The sequence below is a fragment of the Lycium barbarum genome, chromosome 5, assembly GCF_019175385.1.
Source record: "Lycium barbarum isolate Lr01 chromosome 5, ASM1917538v2, whole genome shotgun sequence".
NCBI lineage: Eukaryota > Viridiplantae > Streptophyta > Magnoliopsida > Solanales > Solanaceae > Lycium > Lycium barbarum.
Window position 1 is genome coordinate 130,535,968 of NC_083341.1, and position 15,849 is coordinate 130,551,816.

The 15,849-nt window shown below is 39.0% G+C and overlaps 1 pseudogene; it reads right to left on the reverse strand.

Moving 5' to 3' along the window:
- Positions 1–684: 684 nt before the first annotated feature.
- Positions 685–10,031, reverse strand: LOC132639810 (late blight resistance protein R1-A-like; annotated as a pseudogene).
- Positions 10,032–15,849: the final 5,818 nt, after the last annotated feature.

A 15,849-nucleotide genomic window follows, 5' to 3' on the forward strand; every position in this document is an offset into this window, starting at 1 on the left:
ATATCCTGATGTGGGACTCTTCACGGTAATCAGCTACTTCCAGTCACCTCAGGAATTAAAAAAAAAAAAAAGTGATGAATTTTACCAAACATTAAGGATTGAATGAATAACTTGTTCTGTCGTTAAACTCTGAAATGTAGCTTGCAATGACACAACAACTGACAGTCATCTTTACAGAATTTGAAGAAAAAAGTAACAAAACTATGACAGAATGATCTTCCCTATTGTTTCAGCTACAAACTCTTCGTACTTTGTTTAAAAGAAAGAAAAAAGGGAAGCAATGAGTAAATCGCTCAGTAACCAGTAGTCACAGAAATTTCAGTTGAAAATAGATTAAGCCTTAGGTCCCAGCTGTCCAGTAACCAGCTCCTCCACTTTGCTTCAAAAATTATCTGTAAAACCAACAATTTGCGGATGAGTACTTACAACCAAGTAATATACGAATCAGGAGGAAATTCCGTAGGCTTTGATGAGTTTATCCATCTTTCATAGTTCATTGCTAAAAAGTTCATCTTTCTTTTCCTAATTGATGGTACACTTCTTTTTCAAGAAGCTTTATATATCTTTAATAAAATAACATACTAAATGTAAAAAATACAGCTTTAAACAAAAGGAATAGTTAGTAAAATCCAAGTTCTTATAGTAAGAGAAATGCATTTGACAGAGTTTAAAAATAAAAATGAATCAGATGTATTTCTCAGCAGTATACCTGTATTTATTTTCCACGATTTCGAGCTGGAAATCAGCATTTTGATGATTTTGAACTTGCTTTTCTCTGATGTCCCTGGCTGACTCTACAACAGATTCGTTGCAAGACACTACCTGAATGTACTTAAGAGAAGAGATGTCTCCGAAAGAAGAAGGGATTTCATTAAGTTCTCCGCATGAATACAACACCAAGCGTTCAAGGCTAGGAAATGCATCATCCGAGACAGTCCATTCTTTAAGATCCCAACAACTCTTTAATTCCAAGACTTTGAGTTGAGGGAACCTATCATTGCTCAGTTCCCATTTTCCATCATCAAATTCAACGGATATCAGTTCTAGCACCCGCAGGTTTTGAAGCTGAGCAAGGTTTGGTAAGTGTTGAAGACCCAGCCCAAATGACAGTAGTGTCAATTTTTTTAGATTTGATGCGGAGATGCATACAGGAATATGACGCCAGTCACCTACGTTTGGTCGAGAAATGTCTAGTGTCACGAGCTGTGTTGGAAAATCCAATAAAGGAAACTGACAGTCGCTGCGAACACCAGTGAAATGGAATTTCAGTTCCCGAAGATTAGGTATTTTCCTCAACATCAATTTCGCATCCTCAATACAAGAAAAACATGAAGCGGAAAGAGTTCTCAAATTATGAAGTTTTGAGGAGTCCTCATGTAATTTTTTTACATTTTTTCTAGGGAAGCGATCGTAGGGAATATGAAGATGTCTCAATTGAACCGTCTTGCAAACTGTAATGGGTACTGACATATATGAACTTCCTCTTTTCAATATGAAAGTTTCAAGGTTCCAGAGGTTGGATATGGATGAAGGAATTGAACTCGCATAAGTACTTGTAGAGAAATACCTCAAGTGGACTAGATCCATTAGGAAAGAATCAATATAAACGTATTGCTCCAAATGCAACACTTCTAGAAACTTGAAATTCTAGAAAGGGCCAGTAAGTGAGGGTTCAATGAATGACATATCATGCCATAGAAGTACAGAGCTAACAAATGAGTAAGACGAGCTCCATTCTACAAAAGTATCCACTTCACAAAAGGCCAAGCGAGGTTGAGCATGCTGCTTGCTAGAGTAAATACTGGAAGGACTGGCATTCTGATCACTGTGAGTATATAAGTTAGTAAATGATAAGATTAATTTTCAAATATGACTGGAAATACTTAATTGATTGAAAAAAAAGAAACTGAAGTACTGCTAATTTGTATATTACCGTTCTATCCATCGCATAAAATTCTCCTCCATTGCTCTTCTCTTGCAGAACTCGAGCAATACATCGTGAAAGCAACATTCTTCGACCTTACCGTCTAACTAGGACCTCTTGGAAACCATCACTAGATTTCTTGCAATAAGATTCTCCAAGTAATCTTCTGCTATGTCCTCCAAACTCTTGCCTTCACAACTTTTTATAAATGCCTCTGCTATCAATAACCTTGTTAACCTTGAAGCATCAATCACTCTATCCTCTAAAAATGCTCCAAAATAAAGGAAGCAAGCCTTAAGATGATAGGGTAAATCCTGATAACTTTGTTCGACAATGGCCTCTGAATCTCTGCATCCTTTTATTAGTTTGTCTCTTAGTTCTTCCCTCATGCCCTCAAAGCCTACAGTTTCTTCATTCATCCTTGGGGTTTTAGGCAATTCATGTGATGACATTTGAGCAGTGGCAGTATCAATGGTATCATGTGGTACTGGGTTTAATATTTTCCTTTCCTGAATTTCTACCTCTACCCTGATAAGAGTAATCTCCTCGATGATATCCGAGAGCCAACGGTCAAAAGACCACTGAGGAACTTCTTTCCTAATGCAAGCATCAATTACATATTACACCTCATGTGCTTTGCCAATCGATTCTGTAGCCCACTGTTGAAGTCCCTCGTGCTTGTTATGTCGCTCTTCCGCAACATCCTCGAGAAAAGGTTGTGCCTTCTCAAGTTCCGTCTCAATGATTTGAAGCTGATTCATGACAGAAGTGAGCGAGTTTGAATAGCGGCCTTGAACCTCGTTCAGGTTGTTCAAAAGAAAATCAACATTGCCTATCCCATGAATCCTTGACAAATTAGATTGAAACACCTTTCGCATGATGAGGCAGATTATTTCGTTGACAGGCTGAATGCTGCTCGGAAGATCAAGACCAAGTGCTCGGTTGACATCCTCTAATGCCGTGTCTTCCTTCTCCCCCTTGATATCATATAATGAGTAAACTGGAAGCCCGGCATCAACAATAACAGTGTCAATATCTTGACAAGGAAATTCTAGATCCAGTACTGGCAAATGGATGAGATTGTCTCTTAATAGGTTTTGCATATTGTCTCTTAATAGGTTTCGCATCTCCTGAAGGATCTCCACTTGATCATTCGAAGCAACAATCTGGCACGGATTACTAACAGTTGTTAGCTCCAGCATATTCTGCGCATGAGTCTCCACACTGCCACTGTCAGCATCATACTCATGATTTTGAATATTGGGAAGCCGTCCTGATTGTACATTTTACTTCAAAGCTAGCAGTGTTAGGTTTTTAGGTTTTTAGGTTTTCCCTTCCTATGTGGAATCAAATTAATAAAACTCAATCCAATTTGGACCAGACCATTTTTGCCCAAAAATTCCTCTATATATAGGATCAATTTAGATCTTATTTTCAGAACACAAGAGTGAATTCATAGCAGCCATATAGAGAGAAAAACGTGAGAGAGAAAGCAGATTTTAGTCCAGAAATTTTCTGCTACAGCAATCCGCCTTAAATTGCGTTTCCCGATTTTTTAACCGTTGGATCGTGCTGAAATTTGAACTGGGGCTTCTCAACATCTGGTTCTTCGATTTCAATGGTGGAGATCGGATTTTGTGGTCTGTAGATCCAGTTTTCGAGTACGAACAGTAGCTCATTGTTTGGGTGATTTCTCTTTTTTCTTCGCCAGTTTTGGTGCTATCTTTTATGTATGGTTGCTCCGTGCTTGGATTTTTTGTTATATCCATTTGGAGAACATTGTTATAACTCTTGTTGCTTATAGTGGAGATTTTGTGGGCCGGAGGTCCCGTGGATGTTTCCTCTTCACTTTGAAGGGGTTTTACCACGTAAATTTGGTGTCTCTTCCATTCGATTTATTTTTGCTTGCTTTGATATTTTATTGTCGGTATAGCCGCTGCCTGGATTTCCATTTGTGCTAGTTTTTATTGTCTTCTCTAAGTTCAAATAGTGTGGGAAGTTTCGACTTGGGTATTTCTTCCGTTGTTACCTCGTCGTGCAATTTGGTTATTACTTGTTTCTTCCCAACAAAGTGATTTCAGAGCTTGTAGTTGTATGTGGTTGTGTTGATCGTCTATTTGAATGATGGAGACAAATATGAGCAATGGTTTGTTTAAACGGAAAAGGGTCAAATATACCCCTATACTATCAGAAAAGGGTCAAATATACCCCTAGTTATACTTTGGGTCTAAATATACCCCTGCCGTTATACTTTGGGTTCAAATATACCCCTACCGTTATACTGTGGCTCAAATATACCCCTCATTTTAATGAAGGGACACGTGTCATCATCCTATTGTTCTATTTTAAAATATCTCTTAATTAATTAAAATCCAACTCATAACCGTGTATCCATTAAAAAATTCATATCCACACCCGGTATCCAATTAAAATGAAAGTTTTGCTCCCCCTTCTTCTTCTTTGCAGATTAAATGCCTTGGAGCATATTAAATATGGTAATAGTGGGACCATCCAATTCACCATTGAAATTGAATTCAATATTGATTGAGAATAAATAACATAATAGCATAGTATATGCAGAAAGCTAAGAACTTTGTCGCAATGAAGAAAAGAAACCAATTTTGACGGAGGATAAAGAAAATAATAGGCATAGTAAATACATAAAGTTGAAAATTTTGTTCTGAAAATATTGAATAGGAAAAAAGTCCATCCGATTGATAATAAACAACACAGTAGCATAGTAAAAGCGGAGAGCTGAAAGATTTGCTGAAGTGGAAGAAGAATTAGATTTTGATTGATGGAAAAAAAAAGCAAAAGTATAGCGAAATGCAAATGCATAAAGATGAAAGCTTTGATGAAATGGACTGGCGGCAAAAGAGGAGCAAAGATTTCATTTTAATTGGATACCGGGTATGGGTATGGATTTTTTTATTAGATACCGGGTTATGTGTTGGATTTTTATTGATTAAGGGACATTTTAAAATAGACTAATAGGATGATGACACGTGTCTCTCCGTTAAAATGAGGGGTATATCTGACCCAAAGTATAACAGTAGGGGTATATTTGGACCCAAACTGTAACGAGGGGTATATTTGACCCTTTTCCGATAGTACAGGGGTATACTTGGCCCTTTTCCGTTATTTAAATGGCAGTAATTACCATATTTGGAAAAGCAAGATGAAAGATCTTCTATTTGTCAAGAAATTGCATTTACCTGTGTTTGCTTCGAAGAAACCCGAGTCTATTGAAGATGAGGATTGAGAATTTGAGCACTTACAGGTTTGTGGTTATATCAATGGGTTGAAGATAATGTTCGAAATCATATTGTGAATGAGACAAATGCTAAAAGCTTTTGGGAAAAGCTCGAGACGCTTTATGCTTCAAAGACTGGCTATAATAAGTTGTTCCTACTGAAACAATTGATGAATATTAGATACAAAGAGGGCAGCCCTATTTCTGATCATATCAATGATTTTCAGGGTGTCCTTGATCAGCTGTTTGGAATGGGTGTTAAGTTTGATGAAGAAATACAGGGACTTTGGCTTCTTAATACTCTGCCAAACTCTTGGGAAACTCTTCGAGTTTCTTTGACTAATTCTGCTCCCGTGATGGTATAACTATGGAATATGCTAAGAGTGGTGTTTTGAATGAAGAGATAAGAAGAAGATCTCAAGCGTCGTCTTCTTCAACTTCACACTCCGATGTTTTGGTTACTGAAGACAGGGGGAGAAGTAACTTCAGAGGTTAGAATGATAGAGGCAAAAGTAGAAGCAAGTCAAGATCCTCCAGGTACAAGAATCTTACATGTGACTATTGTCACTTGAAAGGGCACATAAAGAAACGTTGTTGCAAGTTTAACAGAGACCAGAAAAGGCAAAAGAAAGAAGGCGATAATGAAAATCGTGTTGATGTTGTTGCTGAAAATGATCTTCTTGTTGCTTGTGGTAAAAATGATATCAATCTTGTTTGTGATGAGTCTACCTGGTTTGTGGATTCAGGTGCCACTTCTCATGTCACGCTAAAGAAGGAATTATTTTCTTCTTATACTCCGGGTAATTTTAAAAATTTACGAATGGGTAATAATAGTAAGGTTGAGGTACTTGGCATTGGCACAGTTTGCTTGAAAAGTAAGAACAGTTCGAGGTTGGTTCTTAACAATGTCAAACATGCTCCAGATGTTCGTCTGAATTTAATTTCTATAGGAAAGCTTGATGATGAAGGTTATGATCAAACCGTTGGTAGTGGCCAGTGAAGCTTCTTAAAGGTTCAATGATTACTGCTTAAGGTAACAAGATATCTGACTTGTACTTATTTCAGGGCTCCATTTGTAGTGACTCAGTAAATTTGGTGGAGAATGATGCTTCATCAGAGTTATGGAATAGAAGGTTGAGTCATATGAGCGAGAAGGGGATTGATAATTTGGCTAAGAAGAATTTGCTTTCTGGAGTGAAACAAGAAAAGTTAAAGAGATGTGTTCATTGCTTAGCCAGGAAACAGAAAAGAGTTTCTTTTCAGAGTCATTCACCCTCAAGAAAGCTTGATTTGCTGGAGTTGGCACATTCTGATTTGTGTGGTCCTTTTAAAGTAAGCTCTCGTAGTGGTGCACTTTACTTTGTGACTTTTATTGATGATCATTTTCGCAAACTCTAGGTATTTCCTTTGAAGTCCAAGGATCAAGTACTTGATGTGTTCAAGACTTTTCAGGCCTTGGTTGAGAGACAGACAGGGAAGAAACTAAAATGCATCCGCTCAGACAATGGTGGTGAATACATTGGTCCCTTTGATAATTATTGTAGACAGCAGGGTATTCGGCATCAGAAAACTCCTCTAAAGACTCCTCAGTTAAATGGTTTAGAAGAGAGGATGAACAGAATTCTAGTTGAGAGGGTTAGATGTTTGCTTTCAGATGCCAAGCTGCCAGATTCATTTTGGGCAGAAGCACTTAATATTGCTGCTTATGTTATCAATTTATCTCCTGCTGTTGCTTTGGATGGTGATGTCTCTGACAGAGTTTGGTTTAGTAAGGATGTCTCTTATGCTCATCTGAGAGTCTTCGGGTGTAAGGCTTTTGTGCATGTTTCTAAGGATGAGAGGTCAAAGCTGGAAGTTAAAACTAGGCAGTGTATCTTCATTGGTTATGGTCAAGACGAATTTGGTTATCGTTTCTATGATCCAGTTGAGAAGAAACTTGTTAAAAGCCGTGATGTTGTGTTCTTTGAAGACCAGACAATTGAAGATTTTGACAAAACTGAGAAGGTTGATTCTCAGAGCAATAAGAGCTTAGTTGATGTTGACCCAGTTCCTGTGACTACTGCACTTGAAGAAAATCTTCAAAATAATGAAGATCAAGTTGATAATGAAGATAGTGATCATGTTTAGAATGACCAGCATGATGTTGTTGATGCTCCAGTGGAAGATGATGTGGTTGGCCAGCAACCAGTTGCTATTGATGTTCTAGAGAGTTCTCTCAGAAGATCTATTAGAGAGAAAATACCTTCATTTCGTTATTCTCCCAATGAGTTTGTACTCTTAACTGATGGGAGAGAACCTGAAAGTTTTGATGAGGCCATGGATAGTGAAGAAAAAGAAAGGTGGTTTGATGCTATGCAAGATGAGATTAAATTCTTGCATGATAATCATACATTTGATCTGGTTAAGCTTCCTAGAGATAGAAAATCTTTAAAAAACAGGTGGGTTTTTAGGGTGAAACATGAAGATGGTAACCCCGTTCCACAGTACAAGGCTAGATTTGTTATCAAAGGCTTTAATCAGAAGAAGAGAGTTGATTTTGATGAAATCGTTTCTCCATTTGTGAAGATGTCATCTATTCAGATTGTCCTAGGCTTGGCTGCGAGTCCAAATTTAGAGTGTTGCTTGATCGCCAGGATGGCGGTTTCCTCCACACAGTAGAGAAGGGGAGAATTGTTAGGTTTTTAGGTTTTCCCTTCCTATGTGGAATTGAATTAATAAAACTCAATCCAATTTGGACCAGGCCATTTTTGCCCAAAAATTCCTCTATATCTAGGATCAATTTAGATCTTATTTTCAAAACACAAGAGTGAATTCATAGCAGTCATATAGAGAGAAAAACGTGAGAGAGAAAGCAGATTTTCGTCCAGAAGTTTTCTGCTACAGCAGTCCGCTTTAAATTGTGTGTTCCGATTCGTTAACCGTTGGATCGTGCTGAAATTGGAACTAGGGGTTCTCAACATCTGGTTATTCGATTTCAACGGTGGAGATCGGATTTTATAGTCTGTAGCTCCAGTTTTCAAGTACGAACAGTAGCTCATTTTTTGGGGTGATTTATCTCGTTTCTTCGCTAGTTTTGGTGCTATCTTTTATGTATTGTTGCTCCGTGCTTGGCTCTGTTTTTGTAGCCATTTGGAGAACATTTTTGTAACTCTTGTTGTTTATAGTGGAGCTTTTATGGGCCGGAGGTCCCGTGGATGTTTCTCTTCACCTTGAAGGGGTTTTACCAGGTAAATTTGGTGTCTCTTCCATTCGATTTATTTTTGCTTGCTTTGCTATTTTATTGTTGGTATAGCTGCTGCCTGGATTTCCATTTGTGCTAGTGTTTATTGTCTTCTCTAGGTTCAAATAGTGTGGGAAATTTCAACTTGGGTATTTCTTCCGCTATTACCTCGTCGTGTAATTTGGTTATTGCTTGTTTCTTCCCAACAAGCAGAACATCAATATAGATTTTGGGGATGCTTGGCTGGATTGTCTTATTCTTCATCTGCAGGAGATCAGCAAGCAAAACATTCATTTCACTTGGATCCAAGCCTTGACTTTGGTTTCCATGGATTGGCAAATACAACCATGAAACCATTGCTGCGTGACTGACCACAATTAAATCGTGAGTGAAAAAAGTATTTCGGGTTTGAGGCTCAATGCATTTTTTTGCAAGGAAGAGGACAAAAAATCTCAGTAACTTCAACTCCTTTAAAACCTCTTCTATTTGGTCCTTGGGTTCGGGAACAAAAAGCAATGATTGTGGATCATTGCTCCGCAGTAGAATATTGAAATCCTCGTGTACAACATCAATAAATTTCATCACAAAATCTGGGGTAGGAACATCGATATCATCAACCACCTTGTTGGCAGATGAAAGTGGTGATATTTTGGGATAGGAGTATTTTGCTCTGAATTCCAGCTTAGTCTTCCAAATTGTTCTTTGCTCTAAGCAATATTCATCTATTCCTGTATCTTCATCTGCACCTCCACCCGTCTTCCAAAATTCGTGCATTTTGTGAATGAAATCTAGGATTCCGCAATCACCTGCGAAGGTGAAGGTTTGCAGATCGAGAAAAAAAAATACAGGAATGTTAACTTCCACAGATAGAAATCGAGATCTTGCCTTTAACTGGAATAACCGTCGTCGTCAGGGACATTTTTATAGTGTGTCTTTATCTGAAGGAAGTCAGATATCAGGGCAGTCACAGCTTCTTTGTCTAAACCCATCAATTTAAACTGTTATATATGAACTTCAACTGCAATTATGGGAAAGAAGAAGAGCTGAGATACAGATCAGACGTAATGGCACGAATAATTTACTATTCCACGAATACTTCTGTTGCGTCGTCAACTTATTGTAAGTTGGTCCACATTATTTGTTCCCTGTGACACGATCGAGATTCCTTTCCTTTGTATTGTATTCATTTTAAATATATAATCATTATTAATTGATCAATCACATAGATTAATTAATTAATAGGCACAGCTTCATCCAATACTTGTTGGCTAATTAAGCAATTGCCGGCCTTCTCCTTTGTCGACGGTTCCTGTAGAACAATATTCAAAAGTTGTATCTTATGGTGATCTGTTGATGCGCTCAGTAATGACCTCTCCACACTACATAAGCACCAAAGCTTTAGAATTCAAAATTGCTGGACAGTGAGATAAGATTTACTATAAGAAGCTCCGGAAATAGTCACCCATACATAATAGGAAAAATGGCCAAAATTACCTCTCAGCTATTAAAAATACATATAAGGAAAACAACTTAAATATGACATCGAATTATCAGAAATTGACTTATTCATGTCATTCATTAATAGTTGAGTTCATTTATTAACCTCTAACAGTCTTAAATACCAGATTCACCATGTGTCGTCCAATTAAACCATTCACGTCATCCAACCCGCTCCCTCTATTTTAAACCCGGTCCACATTATAACCCGACCCGACCTGACCCAAATCCCGTTTTATCCCAACCCCTAATGATATGCTGCTTCTCTTCATTTCTCAATTTTCTTGGTTTCATTTGATTAAACCAACCGCCACAACGACTTGTCCATTCTCGTCTCTTTCTTCTTTCCCTCGCACTGCTACTGCTAACGCTTCTCTAAGTTCCCAGGTACTCTCTCCACATCAATTTTGGTCCGCTGCTTCTATAAATGTCTTTGTGGGTTTCTTCTCATGAAGGGAGGAAGTGGGGTTTAGAGAGAAGGATAAAGCTCCTTGCATACTCTGCTTAATTTTAGCTTTTGAAATTTCCAAAAAAAATGAAAGTGTAGTTTGAAAAAGGGAATAAAGAAGATAAGCAAACTGCAGGTTTGAGTATTTGAAATTGGGAAATGGCAAAAAAGGGTGAAGAGGGTAAAAAAGGGAACAAGATCATTTTTTTTTTTTTTATTCATAAATGGGGGAGGGAATTACAATGTGGGAGATTTGAACCTTCACCAACAAAATAAAAGTTCAGGTAGTCAACCAACTGAGCTACTAGATCCCTACAGGAACAAGATCATTAGGGGTTGGGCTAAAATGGGATTTGGTTCGGGTTACAAATAGAGGAAATGGGTTAGATGATGTGGATGGTTTAATTGGCGAATCTGGTATTTAAAAAGCAAATCTATAAAGTTGAGGTGATAGGCCTTTCATCGATTGATCTGGGTCCCGGAACAAAAAACAATGAGCGCATGGCATCGATCTGCACTAGAACATTGAGATTCTCCTATTCAACATCTATAAACTCCGTCACAAACTCAGAGGTTGGAATATCGAGAGGTTGATTATTAACGGGTATGAGCTAGAGATAGCAATCACCCAACTTGGGTCACTGATCAATTGCCCTAATTGCAACCATTTCAACTTGAGAAAATGAATTTGAGTTAGACCACTCAATGTGTTTAAGATATTAATGACCATGACTAGAACAATTTCCTATCAAGCCAAATCTAGTTTACCCAATTGAAATTAACCTAGGTGAGGCAAGCAATCGTAGACCTCAATTTATATTAGTCGCAACTCTTAGTTAATTATCTTGTTTTCTACTTGCATAGTTAATTGTTGCTTTCAATTCTTAGCTTAAAAAAAAAATCTTTCAATTCGGATAATAGTTAAGTTATTCAGTTAATTACACATGAGTACATCTTTCTTACGATAACCAAGATTTCTTGTGGGATTTGACTCAACTTTGTTGGGTTCTATATTTGATCACGACCGATTGCACAATGTTAAAAGTGTAATTCGGGTGCATCATCTTATTACAATCATTTCTAGCTGGAAACTCCTCAATAACAAGAGCAAAGAACAGATTGATTAATTTAGAAGCAAGTTTTTTAGCAAAGTAGCATCACAACATTTTGGGGAAGGTAGCATAACTCATAAGGAAAAAGAAAAGGGTGAAACCATTCACCTCAGGAGTCAAAAAGAAAATGTAGAATTACACCAAGCATTAAGGATTGAATGAATAACTGATACGCCCAATTTACACCCTTTTTATCAGGAGTAAGCGGTCGTTGTCAAATATAGAACCCAACAAGGTTGGGGTCGAATCCCACAGAGAATAGAGTGAAGAAATGGACTTATCAAGTGTAATACTCAGCTATTAGTCTATATTTCGAGGGCGAGGGGATATAATAATATTGGGTTCAATGATTTGTTACTGACAATTAAATGGTATTGTAGTGAGATGTAAACTATTCAAGAAAGTGACTAAGGTTGTGGTTCCAATGGAAAGTAATGCTAGTGGGTCTCAATTTAACCTCGTCGAATGCTGAGATGCAATTAACATTGGATTGTTTAAGTTTATTAAAAGTCTTTCGACCAAATTAATAAAGATCATTACTAAGCTTTCTCAAGCCTTAGAATGTAAACTAAATATACATCCAATACGCTACAAGTTCGCCATCCTATCTCTAGCTCAAGCTATTAGATGGGTATATTGACCCAAATCCTTGCTATCTAACTCTTTTCCTAACTTCCACCCCCTTTCTCAAGCAAGGTGAAAGTGATTAGGCACAAATGATGTTTGCAACCATCAAGAGATATTAAGGTACGAAGAGTAGATAGAATGCACCATCAACATACGAATGAGGTACAGATATGAACCCAATCACATTACTAACACATTTGGTCTCACAACCTTAGCTAACGAGATTAGCTAGACATTTGCATTAAGTAAGAAACAAAGATAAATAATGTAGTCATAATGCTTACAAAGTTTGTTGGAAAAACAACTCAAAATAAAGTCCCAGAATCTTCTTCTGGCTTCAACAACCAGACAAAAAAATGTTTTTGTTCGTCCAAAAGAAAAGACAATATCAACCTCCAGGATCCCCCTTGTCAGAACCCTAGTTGGCTATTTATATCTCCCAAAAACGTGCACAAAATTAGACAAAAGTACCCCTGCAGATACAACATGCGTCTCGCATAGCTTACCGCATGTTTAACATGCGAGACGCATGTCGTGCTCAGCCGCCGCACCTTGTGCTTTTGCTTTCAAGCTTCCCAGAGTTCTGGCACAAGTTGCGTGAACATTGTTGTACCGCATGTCGGACATGCGGACCGCATGTTTGACATGCGTACCGCATGTTTGAACTCGCAGGTTGTGCAGCTTTTCATTTCTCTTGCGGTGACAATGTTGTGCCGCATGTTGAACATGCGGACCGCATGTTGGACTCGCATATGGCACAACTTTTCATTTCTATTCTTCAGTGACTGTCACTCTTTGCGGTGACAATGTTGTGCCGCATGTTGAACATGCGGACCGCATGTTGAACTCGCATGTTGCGCAACTTGTCCTACTTTGCTTCACTTTACTCCGTTATGCTTTCTGATTATCTTTTCCTACAAAATGACAAAAACACAGCAAAAGTAATACCAAAAGTACTTGAAGAGTTACAAAAGCTTAAGAGATTAGCATCGAATATCCCGTAATTTCACGGTACATCAACACCCCCAACTTAAACTTTTGCTTGTCCTCAAGCAACTTAGAACAAAACCAAGACACAAGACAGGTAATAGTGATAGTGATCAGTTACGAGCATGTATTCGAGACGTTGGGTTATCCCCAACGTTTCATTAGTGGTGCAATGTACTTCGCTTTAAGGGATTGCCCTTGAATGCTAAGTCAAGAAGCAATTCTCTCCTCAAGTTTAGTAATTCATATGCCCTCACAAAAGACCAACGAAAGTCCCAGAATGCAATCATTCACAAGAGTAAATGGGACACTAGACGAAAGAGAAGAGAACAACTCACACTCCAAGAATGTGTACAAGCACACAAATACGATGCCATAGGCTTGCCCTTTAAGTATTTCTCCACTAATGTAAACACACCTCATTCGAAATCAGTTAGGACTTGCAGGTAGTATTGTGGGCTTGTGGTTAGGTTAGGGTACAGTTTGAGTACGCATGACTCAAGAACCTCTCAGAGCACAACACATTTCGATCAATCAAAGCACTCATCTCTTAAAACTTTTCCACCCTTTTTCTTCACCTGCTCATTTCACCATTCAGTCATTCCTTTATTCAAAACTTCTTTCTACTTTCATTTTTTTTTTTTTTTTTTTTTTTTTTTAGGCACCCCTTTCACCTTTTAACCGACTTCCTCATTACAGTTTTTCCAACCATCATCGTCGAACTTTTTTTTTTTTTTTTTTTTTTTATATATTTTTTTATTATATTTTTTTTTTATTTATTTATTTTTTTATTTATTTATTTAGCCTGTGTTTACACTTTCAAAGTATTCCGAGAGGTAGGATTCCAATAGATAGATCAAAAAGGAATAAAAAGTTAAAGCTTGTAACTTGGTTGCCAAAGAAAAAGGTTAAAGGCTCAAAGAGGTTGACTAGGGAAGTTATGAATAGGGTAAGCACTTTTAAGGTTTTAGTGACGATCCAAAGAAAGCCTAACATCCTTTTTCAAGCAAGGTGTCGTTTAGGATTTCGCCTTGATATACTTTCCGGGCAAGTTCTAGATCACAATTATGTGTAAGACACGAATGATAAAAACCTCACACAGATAGCACATGAATTACTACACTATTTTCTAATTGCTTCCCAACCAGATCTTCGCGGCCAATACATTTTTTTTTTTTTTTTTTATATGCCATAACTGATTAAACTGTCACTATACAAGTCAAGTTGATTTGTACTACTTTAAACCAAAAGCTAAAAAAATATAAAAAAAATCACATAATGACAACAGCACCCCCAACAAAAATATATGCTATGTCCCCATATGCATCTACTACAACAAAATCAGAAAATAGGGAGCTCACTGAAACGCCCTAAGCGTCCGGAGGAGCATGAATCTGGAAAGCTGGGATTATTTCCAACGGTGGTGTGAGGTCAGGTGATCCGCTCAAAGTCTCCCGGATGGGATCGGATGTGCCAATCCCCCCCGACTGTGTGGGATCATCATCTGTGCCAACGGTCCCTAGTTGCTCCTCTATTGACCTCTGTACCCCCACCATGGTGTCTACATCTTCTCGATCAACTCCAACCGCCAAGGCTTCCTTGCGAGCTCTATCCAACCTCTGATTATCATCATCATCCTCGTACTCACCCTCATCTTCTTCTTCGGCCTCTTCGGAAGCAAGGTCATCCTGCGGCTCAGCAGGCCTTTTGGAGAAAAGCTCTGCAGCTGAGGGTAGGATAGGGCCAATGTGGGATGGATCAAACTCCTGACTCGCTGCACGGGCCTGTGCCCGATCAGCTCGGATGGAGGGTAAGTCCTCCGCACGACCACCCTCAACTCGCTGTAAGCGAAACTCGATCGACTGCAACCGATCATTCAATTTCTGTTGTTCTCTTTTGACCTCTTCAAGGGCTGCAGCCTGTGGAGCCAATGCCAGCTCAATGGCATCCTTGATGAACCCAGGCAGCTCATTCACCAATTTGTTTACCTTAGCGTCCGCAAGACGAATCAGACGCATGCCTTCCCTAGGAATATCAGTCCCCGGTGCTGAAGCTGAGGGAGTGGCCCTGGAAGTGGAAGGTGCTGTGTCTGTGGCTGCTGCTGGCTCACCTGAAAGTTCAGGACCCGATGGGGCGGTAGGAACAGTTGGACTCGGACGCGAAGTGTCCATAATGTGTGGGTCTAACTCGGTAACTGATTCCCGCGGGTGCTCAGCCTCTTTCCTTCGTCTGGTCCCGGGCTCAAGTCTGGTGATGTCAATAGTTTGATCCGCTATCAAGGGTATATCAATCCTTTCGAACTGAGGGACCCCAGCTTTCCGACAAAAGGCAGTGATCATGCAAGGAAAGGGGAAAGACGTGTTCTTATGATGAGCCCGTTCCTTAATCTCGTGCTGGATGATCTCTCCCAAGTTCACCGGATACCCTGACATGAGAGAGGCGATTAGGACTGCCTTGTCGATGGAAAGCATAGTATCATTCTTGGACGGCATGATTCTGGCGGATACGATGGACAACCATATCTTAGCTTGAAGGTTGAGGGTACTCTTGTGGATGCTAACAGCTGGGTCTATCCAGGACGGTGTCCCAGTCGAAATCACTGACGCTGCCCACTCACGATAATCAGCTGGAACTTCCTTTCTTCGAGTGTATTCAGAATAGGCAGGTGGCCATTCCCCCCTCAATTCATCTTCCCGGTGTCCACAAATGTACGAATTTATTTCCTCGGCGGAGCAGTCCACCTCCACGCCCCTCACCGGCACCCAATTAATGTGATCAATT